General features: G+C 47.8%; 1 long non-coding RNA gene across 6 annotated transcripts in view; it reads right to left on the bottom strand.

The window, feature by feature from the left end:
- The window catches only part of LOC309814430, a 372,229-nt gene that overhangs the window by 57,130 nt on the left and 298,929 nt on the right, over positions 1 to 16,170 (bottom strand). The window contains exon 6 of one of the 6 annotated variants that reach the window (XR_014295680.1): positions 8,158 to 8,770. The exons of the other annotated variants lie outside the window; for them this stretch is intronic. This is a non-coding gene — a long non-coding RNA (uncharacterized lncRNA). Of the gene's footprint in view, positions 1 to 8,157; positions 8,771 to 16,170 lie in introns of those variants that run through there. 6 annotated transcript variants of the gene reach the window in all.

Here is a 16,170-nt window from a genome sequence, read left to right as displayed (position 1 = left end):
GGAGGGAGGGAGGAAGGAAGGAAGGAAGGAAGGAAAGAGAGAAGGAAGAAAGGGAGGGAGGGAGGGAGGAAGGGAGGGAGGGAGGGAAAAAGGAAAAAAGGAAAGAAGGAAAGAGAAAGAAAGAGTTTTGGCACGAAAATATGGGTCTCATTTCTTTCCAGCCAGTGTACTTTTTATAGCACCATCATTGGAATGAGCCTCAGAGAAATTATGCAACTTCCCTAAGGTTCCCCCAGCAGGTGAGAAGCAGGGCCCACCTTCAGTGCCCTTTAACTGTCAAATACACCAGAGGTCCCCAGTACCGGTCCGTGGCCTGTTAGGACCTGGGCCACACAGCAGGAGGTGAGTGGCGGGCCAGCGAGCGAAGCTTCATCTGTCGCCCCCCATTGCTCCCCATTGCTTGTATTACTGCCTGAGCCATACCCCGGCCCTGTCCCTAGCCCCCATCCATGGAAAAATTGTCTTCCACGAATCTGGTCCTTGGAGCCAAAAAGGTTGGGGACCGCTGAAATAGACCACATTTGGCAATGAAGAGGGACCCGGTGTTGGAGTCCAGAGACCCGGCTTTCAGGTCCCTCCAGGACCTCAGAGAAACCCCCTCCTCCTCTCTGGGTTCAGTTTCTATATCTGTAAAGTGGGAGCTGCATTCAGATGCCCTGTTCTGAGTGTCTGGCTCTCTGGGGGTGTTCGGGGACACCTTCACAGAGGAGGGAAGCCTGTGTGGGTGAGGGGACACATTCTAGACAAAAGCAGGGGAGCTGGACCCAGGGGCAGGAGAACAGGAGGGAAATAGGCTGGAATGACAGCAGCAGGAAGTAGAGGCTGGGGCTGGGGAGGGCAGCTCAGGGGGAGCCCTGCATCTCTAGGTAGGCCCCATTCCTCTCCTTGACCTTGGCTCTGACCTCAAGATGTTTTCAGATGAGGGACGTCCGATCCACCTTGTGGGATCTGAAAGCGCAATTCCATCCCTCTGGATTTGCATAGAAAACATCTCCCGGGCCCTGCTTCATCTTGCTCTCCCAGCCAAGTCTCCAAGCTCAGTTCACTCAAGGCGAAATATTTGGACACCAGGAAAGCATTAAGTAATTGGTGGATTTTTTTCCCCTTTTCCACTTGCGTCTGTTTGTTTCCTGCAGGGTTGCCTGACACCAGCCAGCCTTGAATTTGGTCCTGCTCCCTCCACAGCAGGGACACGGGGGGCTCAGCCCAGGTAGCCTGCCTGGCAGCCAAAGTACTCAGACAGCAGGGGGTGCTAAAGAGTCCCTGGGGTCTTCAGGCGAAGTGAGAAAGTGAGAGCAGACCCCTCAAAACTTTAGCAGACTGTACCCCCATCATGACATACGGAGGATAGTTCAGTTAATCAAAAGAGCAACTTCCTCTGAGAAAACACCCCTCTGCTAGCTACACTCAGGGTAGTGGATGAGCCTAAGGGTCCTGGACCCGAGAGACCCCACTAGGGTCTGCCTCTTCCAGCCCTGGACAAGTCACTTCAGCTTTTTGCATCTGTTTCTGGATTGTTGTTATGGTTGCTAGATGTAGCAAATAAAAACACAGATTTGGATTTCAGAGGCATGATGAATAATGTTTTCAGTGCCAGTATATCTCATGCAATATGGGGGATATACTTATACTAAAAATCTATTCTTTGTTTCTCTGAAATTCAAACTTAATGGGGCATTCTGTATTTTATCTGGCACCCCCAGCTGCTACAATAAAGTGAAATGATGTGTACGTGAACTTCATGGTGTGCCCAGCTCCACAGAGAGTGATCAGAACCTGGTAGCCATTTCTACTACAGTAAGATCAGGAATACTAAATATTAAATACTAACACTAATTAATATTCACTAGCTAATAGTAATGAATTAATATCAATATTAAAACACATGATTTACTGAGTAGCTACTATATCCCAGGCATGTCCTTTGCATTAGTTCCGTTTCATCACATTACTCAGGGTGGGACTCAGCAAGATTAATCGCTATACAGGCTGTGACCTAGACTGTTAATAGTTTGGAGTGCTGTTCTGAGTGCCTTGCAAAGGTCACTTCCTTGAATGCCCTCACCAACTCTATGAATAGATATGATTGGTCTCCTATGACAAATATCTCTATTTTGCAAACAGGGGAACCAAACTCTAAGACTTGCCCAAGGTCATGTGGCTCATCAGTGGCTGAATAAAGCTTCATACCCAAGCAGCCTGGCTCCATCTTGACCCTAGGCTGCCTCCCCTGCCTCCCATACAGATAGGATAAGGGTAACTAGGAAATGTGTCCCAAGATAGAACACAGGGCTACCAGCCTGTGGCACAGAGCACACCAGGCATGTCACTAGCTGTGTCTCATTTAACCCTCCCCCTCTCATTTCAGATGGGGCCAGAGGTGAGTGCTGGAGGAACCTGGGGTAACTCAAAAGGTAGAGGAAGTGGGAAGGGGTCAGCAGGTGGAATCCAGGCACCCACTCTTGTCTCCAACAGAGAAGCTCTAACATATCCTGGCTGTGTGAACTTGGTCAAGTTACTTGGCCTCTCTGGGCCTGTGTCTCCCATCTGTAAAAGGAGCATGATAACTATCCCTTCCTCTAGGACTGCTGTAATCATTAAATGACTCAACCCACGGCAATCACTTAGCACAGTGCCTCCTGGCACATAGAAACTGCAAAATAAATGTGAGTCGTTATGATCACTTTTATGCATCTGTCTTAGTTCAGGCTCCTCCAGCACAGAGCTTGAGATAAGGACTCCAGGGCTGGTGGCTTCTTTGGGAGGTGAACTCAGGAAGCCCTCATAGGGTGGTGGGCAGGGGGACAGGGACGGGAAGAAACCAATAACAGATATGCTAATCAGCAGATGTCTGCTGTGGGCAACTGGAACTTGGTCCTGCTGGGGACCTCTTAGGGACTCTGTAGGACATACCGCACACTTGGCCCACCCTGGGGTGAGGCAGCTGGGGTATTTATCCTCCAGCTCCTGTCAGTTATTGGTTGAGGAGTGCTCCCAGGGAAGTGAGCGCCTCAATATCCCTGGCCTGACCCGCTGCCCAGGCCCGGTGTGTCTTGTGGCCCTGAGAGAGCCCTTGGGCAAAGGCAATAGCCACCTAGATGGCCAGTGGGCTTAGGGACAGTGAGTGACAAGCAGATCTGGGCAGGGCAGCACCGACTACATCTATATAGCATCTCTGGAAGAGATGATTTAATTTAAATTAAAAAGCATCCTTCCGTTAAAACCATAACATGACAACAATAACACAAATTCAGGCTGAACACCAGGGACTTGATTTGATGTCCCCGCATGGGACACCCAGCCCAGTGCTCTTTTCCAACGGTGAAAATGGGGTGCCTCACTGTCCAGAGAAGTACCTCAGATCTCTCCCGGCTTCAAGGAGGATATGAGGCAGCTGTCTGGGTCCTAGGAGTTGGTGCCCCTGAGAGAAGAGGATGCTGCCTGGCCTTCAGGCCAGCACATCCCTCTGAGGCCGAGGCGCTAATTGCAGAGGCAGAGGGCCCATAAAGCATGCTGGACGGCCACTGGCGGCCGGCTGAAGGCAGCGCCTGTCAGGGACCAGCACTCAGCTCTGATTTAGCTTCTGAGCAAAGGTTGAGGAAAAAAAAAGAGGAGAGGAGACTCCACTGGATTGGACAAAAATACTCCCTAAGTGGTTGGGCCGTAAGTGTATCCATTCACTCTGTAAAAAGAAGAGAATCACCATTTAGATTACTTTGTAAAGTATCTTCCAAGCGTCTGGTGCTTTATGTGGGTCATTTCATTGTGTCCCTTTATGCACTTAAACATAGGTATTATTTTTATGCTCATTTTCAAGATGGGGGAGCGGAGGCTCAGAGAGGGAAAGCAACTTGCTTAAAGCCACACAGCAAGGAATGGTCACAGCTGAGATGAGAACCCAGAACTGAGTTTGGAGCTTGTGCCAGGTAATGAGCAGGCCCCTCCCCAACACAGGCAATGGGAATAAAAGTTGGACACAGGACACACTGGGGGGCAGTGAAGGTAAGTGGTTAGCCCAGGGCCTCTGGAATCAGATTACCTGCTTTATTTCCAGGCTCTCCAGTTTTCGCTAGTTGTGTGGCTTCATCAGTTGATATAAACTCTCTGGGACTCAGTTTCCTTATCTCTAAAATGGGGACATGACTAGTAGGTGCTTCCTTGGGTTGTTATCTGGGCTGTCAAGTCTCTAGAATAACTAACTGATGCTCCATAAATATTCCACCCCTCTAGAGGGGATTGATATTTTGCAGGGAACTCTTAGAGGCAGAAAAAAATGAGCTTTCAATGGTGGAAACCCAGCCACTGCGAAGGTCAGATGTGAGAGGCCAGCTGAGCCTGCCTGTGTACCTCCCCGCCCTCTCCACCAACCCCCTTCAGAGGCTTCCTCCTCCCAAGGCCACTTGGAGGAAATCCTGGGTGCCACCCAGGGCAGGGTGGCAGACGGCTTCCTCAGCATCCTGTCATGCAGTGGGCTCTCACTGCACGGCATGCAGGTTCTGTCCTAAGCACCTTCCCGAATGTTAACTACAACCCGAGTGAGATCCTCTTAACTCTGCCATTTTACAGGGGAGCAAACTGGGGCTCAGAGAGGCAAGGTCCCTTGCCCAAGTCACACAGCTGGTAAGCACCAGAGCCAGAGATCCTGCCCAGGACCACCCAACTCCAGAGCCCAAGAGTCTACACACCACCAGCTAAACTAGGAAATGTGGATTTCTTCCTGCAAATGGCTGGTGAAGACACTGAAGGCGGCCACTTTGCTCAGGCAGATGGCGACCTCACGAGCCTGCCACGCAGGCATTGAGGGAGACACTTGTCACAGCTAGTCAGCTGGACTGGATGCCCCCTTGTTGTCCTGCTGGATGCTTCTCAGTGGAAACCAAATCCAAAGGCTTCACAATTTCCAGAGCCTCTGGCCCGCTCAGTCTCCACACCCCCCTCCCCAGCCCCTAACCCAAGTACAACCCTGTTCAAAACATCCTGTGTCCGTGAGCACGTCACTCAGATGCTTAAGACCTTGCAAGATTCAGGAAGCCATCTGTACATGAAAGAGAGAGAGAGAGAGAGAGACAGAGGGAGAGAGAGAGAGAGAGAGAGAGAGAAAATAAAAAAGAAAGACAGAAAAAGAGAGAGCGAGTGATTTCACTCTGGATGCCGGGCGACATCAGCTCATGGCCCAGTTTTCTGGGTCAGGGATGGAGGTGCGTGATACTCTTATGCAAGGCATTTGGCGGCTGAGAGGCTTGAGTTCCTAAAGATTATTATTTTAACAAACCCAGCTTTGACGTGTCCAAAGGCAGCGGGAGGCTCTGAAGGGTTTTCCAAGAAAGTGTGTGTTTCTTGGGGTTATTATTTCAGACTCAAGTTCAGGGAGGAAGACTGTTTTGCTCAACTCGTGTTTCTGGAAAAACAGGCTCTTGGAAAATGTTGGACGAGGTGGGCAGGATGTGGAAGGGAGAGCTGCTGGCCTGGGGAGCTGGGACGGGGGAGTGTGGGAGGAGAAGGGCCAGCACCTCTGGGCAGCCTCTTCTTGGGAGTCAGAAGCCTGGCCCCTCTCCAAGGGTCTGAAAGTCTGGGGAGAGGAGGCTGCTTGAAGACAAGAGTTGGTTGATGTCTCTGTTGCCTCAGCCTTGAGGAATATGCCTTGTCCAGCCAGCCTTTCCCCTGTGGAGCAGGGATGAAGGGAGAGGAGTGGGCAATGGATGCAGGCCACCATCTTGGTTAGCTTTGCAAGGCATGAGCTAAGGCCTTTGGATGCTGCCCATATCACTGGCCCGCTGTGGGCCTCAGTTTCCCCACTGAAATCAAAAGCCTTGGGAGTTTGTGAGGTCCAGCCCCGGCCTGTCCCTCCAACTTCTCCCCACACCAACTTCTTCCTCATTCACTGGGCTCCAACCTTCCAAACTTCATCCAGACCCTGGAAGTCCCACGGTCCTACCAGACTCAGGGCTATTCCTTCTGCGTGGAACCCTCCTGTTTGCTCTTAACCCACCCCTGTCTCATCCTCTGTGTGTCACTTAAATATCCTCTCCTTGGGAGAGCCTTCCTCAATCCCCCAAACTAAGTCTGGGGCCCTTCTTGTAGATTGTTCTAGCATTCTGCATTAATTACTTGGCCAATGTCTGTCTGCCTCACCCACTCCAAGGCCATGAAGAGCTGAACCATAGTCATCTTGTTCACTGTGGTTTCCCTGGCACCTGGCCTGACACATAGTAGGCACTCAAGGAGTGAATGAAAACATTCCCATTTGTGCGTGTCCCAGCCCAAGGGTGGGACAAAGCTCAGACTGGGTCTGTCAGATCCCAGGCCTGTGGTCAGCACATGACACCAGGCAGATAACAGACAGACTGAAGGACAGATGGAGACACCTCTGTACCTCCTACTTAGGAATGTGTGGAAGGCCATGCTCCAAGGAAGGATGCATCCCATCTACCTGCATCACTGGAGGCCACCAGCCAATCAAAGCACGTGCTTCAAAAGAACGGGCGTGACTGGACCAGGGTGGACCAGTTATGCCATCTCATGGACTCCCTTCTCCCCAAGCTTCCTCCACTTTCTCTTGTCCCCCGGCTTCACTCCAGGCATCACCCGAATTCATGGGGCAGAGACTCCTCCAATAATCTCCCTGTCAGGATACTACCTGAAGACCTTCCTTGCTCCTTGGCCTGTTTCCCTGTAGGACCTGCCATGCTTTCAAGCCCAGAGGTGAGTCATTGCCATGTCACGTGTCCCAGTGAATGTCAAGTGTCTCCCTCTTTAGAGCCTCATGCCCTGACTTTGTTTTATGGGGTTGGGCTGTCTGGGGCCACCACCGATTTCATCCATCAACTCGGGACCGTTCCAACAGTAATGCTGAATTTATAGAAGTGGTTAAGCAAAGTGTTGACAATATGGACGGCGTGTTTCTGATTAACACGGCGATTCCGAGGGAAACTGCCAACTGTGGGGAAGTCAGTAAAACACAGCAGCGATTTCCCAGGCTCGGTGAGCTCGGGCCTTGACATCACGGGATTAACAGATGTTGCGCAAGGAACTTGCAAAGCGTCTGGAGGCGTCACTTGACGGGGAATGTAGGCTCATACACAAACCAGAGCTCCTCTCTCTGCCTCTCTCTCTTTCTCTCTCTCCTTCTTCTTGAGAGATTAAATCTGAATTCTCTTTTGGCCTTAAGAGTTTCCATCAGGAAATACTGTCAGCTTCAGCGAAGCTCCCAGAATCCATCTCCTACCAACCCCCTTTCCAAAAAGCTAACATATCTAGAATATTTAGAATATTTGCTGGGTGCCAGATACCCTACACAAATCATCTTGTGTCATCCACATCGCAAGGTAGAGACTGTGACTATCTGCATTTTAAAAATAACTTTTTAGCTCGAAATAGTTTGACTCATAAGAAGCTGCCAGAATAGGCCAAAGAGTTCCCACGTACCCTTCCCTCGATGACGATAGTATCTTACACAGTCATAGTGCATTGTCAAAACCAGGAAACTGACTTTGCTCCAGTGCTACACACCTTATTTGGAGCTTATCAGTTTGTACATGCACTCTTTACATCTGTATCTATCTATCTATCCATCTATCTCATGTTGTGTGTGTGTGTTTGTGTGTATATGTGTACATGTATAGATATATAGATAATATCATCTATCTATCCACCCAGTTCTATGACATTTTATCAGAGCCACAGAGTAAAAGCAACCATCACACTCAGATTATACACAGCTCCATCCTCACAAAGAAACTCTCTCAGACCACCCTGTAATAGTCACACACTCCCTTCAACCCCAGTCCCTGGAAACTACCGATCTGTTCTCCATCACTGTAATTTTGTCACTTCAAAACTATTATATAAATGGAATCACACAGCATAAAGCTTTGAGTAGCTTTCTGCACTCAGCATAATGCCCTTGACATCCACTCAAGTTGATGTGGGTATCCCTAGTTCTTTTTGTTGCTGAGTAGTATTGCATTGTGTGGATGTGTCACAGTTTATCCGTTCACCCGCTGAAGGACATCCTGGTTGTTTCCAGTCTGGGGCTTTTATGCATAAAGTGTTACAAACACCCAAGTACAGGTTTTTATGTGCTTATTTACACTTAACAAATGAGATAGCTGACACAAGGAAGGTGAAATGATTTGCCCAAGGTCATGCAGCCAGCAATTTGAAGGAAGATTTGAACTCAGATGGGAACTCCAGAGATTGCGTGCTTAGCCACCTGCAAGGCTGCAAATCTCATAGTTATAAATAAGAACCCTAAAAAGGTAATGAATGCTCCAGGAAGACGCACTGTGTGTATCCTGTGGTTTTGTGTTCCTCTAGGAATATGCCATAAGTCCCTCCAGGGTCTGCAAGACGAGTTGAAGAATCAAATCCCATGGGGTCATAATCAATCCCTTGGCCTTGGCATGCACACAGGTTTCCCAATATGGCCTCTGCCACCTTCTGGTTCTCATCCACTCTTCTCTGGCTGATCAGAAAGCCATTTGCTATTTCCGGTGGAACAGCCTCTGAATTTCCAGTCGCCTTGGTTCCGCTCACATCGTCCCTCTGCCTGGTATGTTCCTCCGTCCATGGCTACCATGCTGGCTGCAGCTCACACCTCTCTCTTCCTTTAGTGAGCACCTCCTCGGAGAGGCCATTTCATCCTCATCCCCTGCCCCCGCTCCCAGTGACATTCTTGGCTCCATGAATATTTATGTTTCTATAAACATGCATCTCTTCATTAAGCAAAGCTCTCTGAGGACCAAGGCTGTGCCAGGCATTGAGTTGAGCCCTGGGAAACAGAAATAAATAATCTATAACCTCTGAGCCCAGCCTTGGAGTAAGTCAGTCTGCAGACAGAAACACACGCCAGACAGAGGGGCGAATGGATAAAAATGGCGGGGGGAAAGCACTGGGCTTGGAAATTTGGAGCCCTGAGTTCAGGTCCTGGATGGGCCATATTTTAGTCTACTCAGATTGCTCTAACAAAATACCATAGTCAGGGTGGCCTAAAGAATAGAATTTGTTCTCTCATAGTTTTGGAGGCTGGAAATCTAGGATCAAGTTTCCAGCTGATTGGGTTTCTGGTGTGGACTGTAGTCCTGGCTCGCAGATGGTCACTTTCTTGCTATGTGCTCACATGGTCTTTCTTTGCTGAAAGTGCATGGAGAAGGTGGGGGGAGGGAAGAGAGAGAGAGAGAGAGCGCGCGTGCTGGTGTCCCTTCTTGTAAGGACACAAACCATCAGATCGGGGCCCCACCCTTATGACCTCATTTAACTTTAATCACCTCGCTATAGGCCTATTTCCAAATACAGTCACATTGAGGGTTAAAACTTTAATATATGAATTTGGTGGAGGGGACATAATTCAGTCCACAGCAGGCTGCTATCTGGTGGTGGGACTTTCCTGGACTTGTTTCCCACTGTCTGCTCCGCCTTCTTACAGAGGGCCTATGAAGAGGCATGGAGATGATTGATGATGCAGACGTGCTTTCTCCCCAGACCTGGCTCCTGAAGTGAGGGGCTGGCCTCCCTCGCTCACCTAAGGCAGCCAGACCTAAGATGCCTGAGTCACCAGGAGCCAGTGTCCTATTCTGTCCCGCTGCATGGGAGGGAGTACAGGTGCTTCACAGAGTCTGCAGCGTGGACCCTGGGAGAGGACAGCATCCAGTTGGAGTGGAGTTGGGGGGGCGACAACAGAGGGCCCCCTGGGAGGGACTGACCTTAAGTTCTGCGGCTCCATAAACAGCCGAGGCAGCCCACACTCCCACCTGCAGCTGAGCTTCCTCTGAGAACCTTTCATGCTTGCTCTGCATTTGATTTTCCCCCCTCCCGTGGCCTCCCTCTCCCCATAAAACTCAATCTCCTTTTGTTTTCAATTCAATTAAGGGCCAATAATTCCACCCACAAGGCCACACATTGAAAGTGCTGTCAATAAACCAGCTGTGGACAAAGACAGGGCGGCCTGGAGGGAGGGATGCAGAGAGATCTCTGGGGTCCCAGCCCAGGTGAGTATAGAGCTAGGGGTGAGAGGGAGAAAAGAGCCCCTGATGGGAGTCAGTCCCGACTTCTAGACTTGGCCGTGGCACTTGTTTGTTGCATGACCTTGGCCAGGAGCGGCCCTCCCTGGGCCTCAGTTCCTCCATCTATAAAATGGGACCAAGAAGTACTATTGTGAGTGTTTAGCTCTTTTCTTCTACTCACCTAGACTGAATGATTGTTATTTCAATGCTAAGTTAATAACTGATTAAAAATAGACCACACCCAGTGACCCAGCCAGCGGCCTGATTGTAGGAATCTGTCCTCTAAAATGTTTGCACAGATATGCAAAGACATTTATCTAAGGATGTCCATCACTAGGGGGTTGATTAAGTAAATCATGCTACAGCAGTACTCTGGAGTACCCTGCAGCTGTTAATAAGAATCGGGGTAGATCTACATGTGCTGTTATGAAGAAAGGATCAAACTATATTGTTAAGGGAAAGTTGCAGAAATTATATATACGTGTATATATATGTAAATATGTATTTCTTTAATTAGGAAACAAACCATATTATAAACAGAATACAAATCAAAACAGAAACAAAGTGATACTATAAGTGTGCAGTACATATGTGTGTGTGTGTGCATGCTTGTGGGAGGGTGTGACCTGAAGGATGAACATCACTAAAATAATGGGGTTTTGAGTGGGGAGAGGGGAGTTAGGGACTTTGGAGTTTTCCAATGAGTATAAGTTATTTTATAATTAAAATGTATATAAACCTATAAAATGAAATGAATACCTACTTGTGGTTGAGCACCGGAGCCTTGTGTTAAGGTAAAAGGAAGAATATTAAATTCCCGCAACTCTGCAATAACCACTGTTGACGTTTTTATGCATCTCCTTATGAGTCTTTTTCCCTAGTCACGTACACATATATTTTTATAATAAAGCTGGAATTATGCTCCATGAGAAATTTTGTAACCTGCTTTTTCACTTAATGTTTTAGCATAAGGATTTTCCCAGGTCATTAAATTTACCCTGTAATCGTGCTAGGAGGCCCCATGATGGGATGGCCACCTGTATGTTCCCTAGCCCTGAGCGTGTTGGAATTACCCATGAATTGCTGGTCTGCTCTGATGAACTGATGCTCCCCCAGGCCAGGGATGCCACCATCCTATCCCCTGCTGCATCATCAGGATCTTTCCCAGCATTCTGTACATAGTAGGGGGTCAATAAATACTTGATGAGTAAATGAATCAACAGAACATAGAATAAATGAATGCACCTATTTTAAAATAGATGCAGAAGAGTGGCTGACGTGGAAACACTTCCCTACTGTCAGGCTCCGAGGCTGGCTCCCATTTCTCACGTTTAGAATGCATGACAATAAATTTCTTGCACCACACATCTGAATGTAGGCAGGGCTCCATCTTCTCTCTTTCGAAACCTTTCATTTCATCTCTGATGCTCTGAGTCACTCCAGGGTGTGGGAAATCAGGCCCTCACCACTGAGCCTGGCTTTGAACACGGCCAAAACAAATTGCTGCGCTGGTCCCTGGAGGGGAGTGTCATTTCATCCACCTAAGTGTGATTGAAGCCAGGGAGTCACACAGTTGGGAACTCGGTGTTTCCCCAGGCAGCCCTCCCTGTAGGGAGAGCCCACAGGAGTGACGGTGGGCGAGTTTGGGGTGGGATTCGAGACGCCTTGTGGTGTCACTCTGCAAACCCCAGAGTCCTTGACTCCCATAGCCAAGCGGACAGCAGCCAACCTCTAATAAAAGCCTTTGAGTCAGGCATGACTTAAGTCTTGGGTTAAAAGCTTCAACTTAACAGAACTGTGTTCAGATCCCATTTGGCCACTTCCTGTGTGACTCTGCACTCCGCGAGCCTAAGAGCCTAAGTTTCTTACCCGTAAAATGGGGACAATCATAGAAGTCATCTTTCAGGTCCTTGTGAAGATTAAATGAGATAAGGTATGTGAAATCCTTAGCCCAGTGCCCAGATCCCAGATGAATGTGGTCAAGGCTGGCCATGATTGGAGCCTCTCTGGGGACTTCAGGATCAAATCTGTGCTCCTTCTTTGCCTGGTCAGTGAGGCCAACTCCATTTCATCAAATTTGTTTAGCACCCCTGTTTTTGCCTTTGTGGAAATACAGCCGCTCCATCAGAAGGACCCATGTGGCTCTGCCTTGACCACGGACTCCTGTTTTCTTCGTGGTTTGGGAGGAGACACCAAGTACTCATGATCAAATGTGGGAGAGTGGGCTCCTGATGGGCAAAAGATTCAGGTCCCCAAAGGATCTCCAGTGATTGGAGATTGTACCAGATCTTGCAAAGCGAAATTTAACAGAGAACTATGAAAATCCTAGCTCTAGGTCCAAAAGTTCAACTCCACAAATAACAATAGCAATAGCTCACAATATCACACTCCAGGCCAAGAACTGTGCCCAGGGCTTTGCATACATATCTTATTTAACTTTCACAACTTCTCTCTTCCCTTAAGTTCTATATTATTTGCAGAGGAGGAAGCTGAGGCTTGGTTCCCATGCCTAAGGTCTTCCAGCTGGTAGACTGGTTGAGCAGAGATTCAAAGCCAGTAGAACTATGACTCTAGACCCACACTCTTAGCCCATGTGTCATCTTGGATGACACGGCTGTTACGTGTTGAATCACATCAGAACCGAGGTTGGTCTGGGGATACCAGAGAGGTTAACATGCCACTAAGGGCCTGAATGTCTGCCAAGAGGCTGGCTTTCATTCATTCCTGCATTCGTGCATGTAACAGAATGCACTCAGACGCTACATGTGCCAGATGCCCTGCTAAGCAGTGGATTCAGGGTAGACCAGCCAGAGACAGTCCCTGCCCTCATGGGGCTCACAGTCCAGTAAGAGAGATGGATGATAAATAAATGACTCCAGATGGGTCTGTTACAGGGACTCAATCTTCATCCAATATTCCCCAGGCACCCTGGTGCTTTACCTGGCTGGACTCATCCCCTTGCTGGGGGAATCCACTGCCTCTTTGGAGTAAAGTAACACATACAGATGCTTGGCAATATGCCTGGCACATAGCAAATACCCAATGTTAGCTGTAATAATAGTAAAAAATGCTGCCACTACAACTTACATCATTGACTTCTTGGACCCGAAGGACAACTTCAGGCTTAGTCCTGTTCAACTTTACCTTGTTAAAGTCAGCACATAGCTCTGCCCACTCATAATTCCTCAAAACAAACACCCTCTGCCCTAAACTTGACGATTAGTGGGAAAGATTTGTTCTGGGTCCTTTTTCTCATGATTCTTCTCACCCAAGTCTCCTTCACCTCTGAACTTGTTTCAGGGTGCAGCCTCGGCCCCTACATTTATCTACACCCAGTCCAAGGCTTCACCTGGATTCATCTGAATGTGGCTGTGGACCTGGAAATGTCATTTGCAACCAAAAGGTAAAATAAGTATCCCTTTGGAAGGAAAAGAAATACCTTAAACAAGCTAAGTTAACTCTAACACGAGCCCTCACCCTTCGTAGCTATCTCCTGTGTGAACATGGGTTATTGCGTTTTTTCCGTCTATGGATGCCCCTTTGAGCTCTGTTGGTCTCATGGTCCTGTTTCACAGATGAAGAGATGGGGGCCACCAAGGGACATGATTTGGCCAGCAGTAAGTCCTGGCCTGATGTGTGATGAATTTGTTCTCAGTCACAGCAGCTCCACCTGCTTGGAGCTGGAAATCTCATCAGGCGGGGTTTCCCTTGGAGCCCCTACCTTTCCCGGGCCAGCTCTTGCGGGGGATGCTATAAAAACAGCCTCTCACAAGGTGCTTCAGAGTTTCTGCCTTCCGGCTTCGCTCCGGGCCAGGAAACCCTGAGAAGACAAATGCCGCTGGGCCTTGTCTTGGGTGGGAAAGTTTTTCAAAACTCAAGAAAGCATTTCTTTTATTTCCCACCCTCACTTCAAGCAAAACCAGCTTGAGTTCTTCTCACCTGCTAATGAGAATTCCTGATTCTTCTGCTTCACTTTCTCCAGCGAGTCAGGGTGTACAAAAGGAGTTGTGGCCACAGCTGCAGGGAAGTCCCAGGCCCAGCACTTCTTGAGCTCAAATAATGTATGGGCCTCTCTTAAGAAGTGAAAATGAAGAGGTCCCTCATATTTATTTAAGTCACTTTATTTTAAAATTGACTTAAAATTGATACAAATGTTAAGTCAACATATAAACTTCTTATATCTTATTTTTGTAGGAAGCCCCTTCACCTTATAATTATAAACATAACAATGAAGCCACAGAATTTAAATTATCAACATTATTTTAATATGGCAGAAGATACTGCTTTCTTGAATCTAAACCACTTATGCCAGGTCTAATATAGAAAGATGGCATTCTAGATCTGCTTCTATATATAAACTCTATCAGTTGGGAATGGAAATGAAGACTACTAATAAAATGCACCCAGAATGACAATGCTTTAAATGAGTTGAGGTTTTATTTTTCACTTGTGTCAAAGAAATGAGGGAATGCCTAGTCTTTTCTATACTAACATCCTTAGCACATGGTCACCTAGTTCAAGGTGCTTCATAGTCACAATGTGGCTGCTATGGTTCCAGCTATGGCATCTGTGAGAAGAAAACAGAAGGAAGCATGCCTCCCAGGTACAACTACCCTTTTTAAAGAAGCTGGTCAGAAATACCACCTAATGACCTCAGCTTATGATGCCTTGGCAACTTTATATCTAAGGGAAGCAAGGAATAAAACCTTTTAGCTGGGCATATCAGCACCTCAGATAAAAGTAGGGGCCTGTCACTAGGGAAGAAAGGGAGAATGGACTTTGGGTAAGAGAGTAACAGTGGTTGCCACATTCAAGGTCTGTTGGCTAACTTGTATACTTCCAAAGCAGAGAATGACTTTCAGGATTGAGGTGCTGTCTAAAATGGCAAACTTTACTTGTTAGCTCAGGATAATCAGACCTCACATTTAACTCAATCTACTGATATTAATGTTGCATCACTTGAGTAGACAAGATGGTAGTCAGCTTTGCATGAAACAGATTTTTGAAATCATTTAACGAGCACCTAGTATAATTCCTGCTGGCATCAGGAACAGAGAGAGGTCTTCCCCGCGTATTTCCTACAACCCGCAGTGTCAGTGAATGACTGCACATCAGTCGTGCAGAACTAGGGTCTAGTGACACGTCCACTCACATGTGAGTCTCATGCTACATTGTGGGGCTGAGACTCCTTGTTCCTGAAGACCCCTGTGCTTGTGTCTGGCACTTGATGAGGCAACTCTGCATCCTACCCTTAAAACACCTGCAAAATCTTCATTGGAACCACACTGTGAGGCTGTTTGGTCTTTACGCAGCAAGCTCACAGTTGTGAAAGCACATAGCAATCCAGGCTCCAGAGTCCCATAGAAGCCCTTGGTTATAAGACAATCATTCAGGTTATAAAGCATTTTTTCCAGGTTATGATATAAATGAGAAAACAAAGACAAGTAGGGAAGTGGACACTTTGGGGTATATTTGTGGGGTCAAGTTTGGGAAACAATGGCTTCTGCCACCAGGCAGACAGTTTTAAAGGGGTCTTATAGCCCATGAGCCTGTACAGATGGCTCACAGCAGTCGTTTGAGAGGTGAGGGGGTCTGTGCCTCAGAAAGGGCAAACCACTTGATAAGGGTCACACAGCTTCTGAAGATCAAAGATGAGACTCAACCTCGCTCTGGTTCAGAGCTGTGCAAGGCTGGGCTCTGAAGCCTTCTCTGACATTGCAACTGATAGCCAAGGTCCTGTAATTGCCACTGTTATTCTCGTGGTCCCCAAAGCAGAGGAGACGTTCCTTGCTCCAAAGACCCTCAAGCATCAGACAGAGACTTAGAGATGATCCACATCAAACTGCCCATTATACAGATGGGAAAAGTGAGTCACTGGTGGGTGAGAAACTTTGAGTAGGGAAGACAGTGACAAAGAGGAGGCTGTTTCTGAAGGCCAAGGTAACGGTCAGAAAACCAGTAGAGTTCCAGGGCTTGAAGGACCACATCAACATCAGGCAGAGGGCAACCAGGAGACATCAGAGAATTCACTGTACATCACTATGGGGGAGTCTGACCACAACTAGGTAAATAAGCAATTAATATTGTTATTAATATTATTATTATGTGTAGCAGCAGCACAGTGTCTAGGAAAGCCAGCTCTCAACAAGTGTTATCTGTTCCTATGCAC

The sequence above is a fragment of the Mesoplodon mirus genome, assembly GCF_964341445.2.
Source record: "Mesoplodon mirus genome assembly, chromosome: 13".
Taxonomy (NCBI): Eukaryota; Metazoa; Chordata; class Mammalia; order Artiodactyla; family Ziphiidae; genus Mesoplodon; species Mesoplodon mirus.
This window is presented reverse-complemented; position numbering and strand designations above follow the sequence as displayed.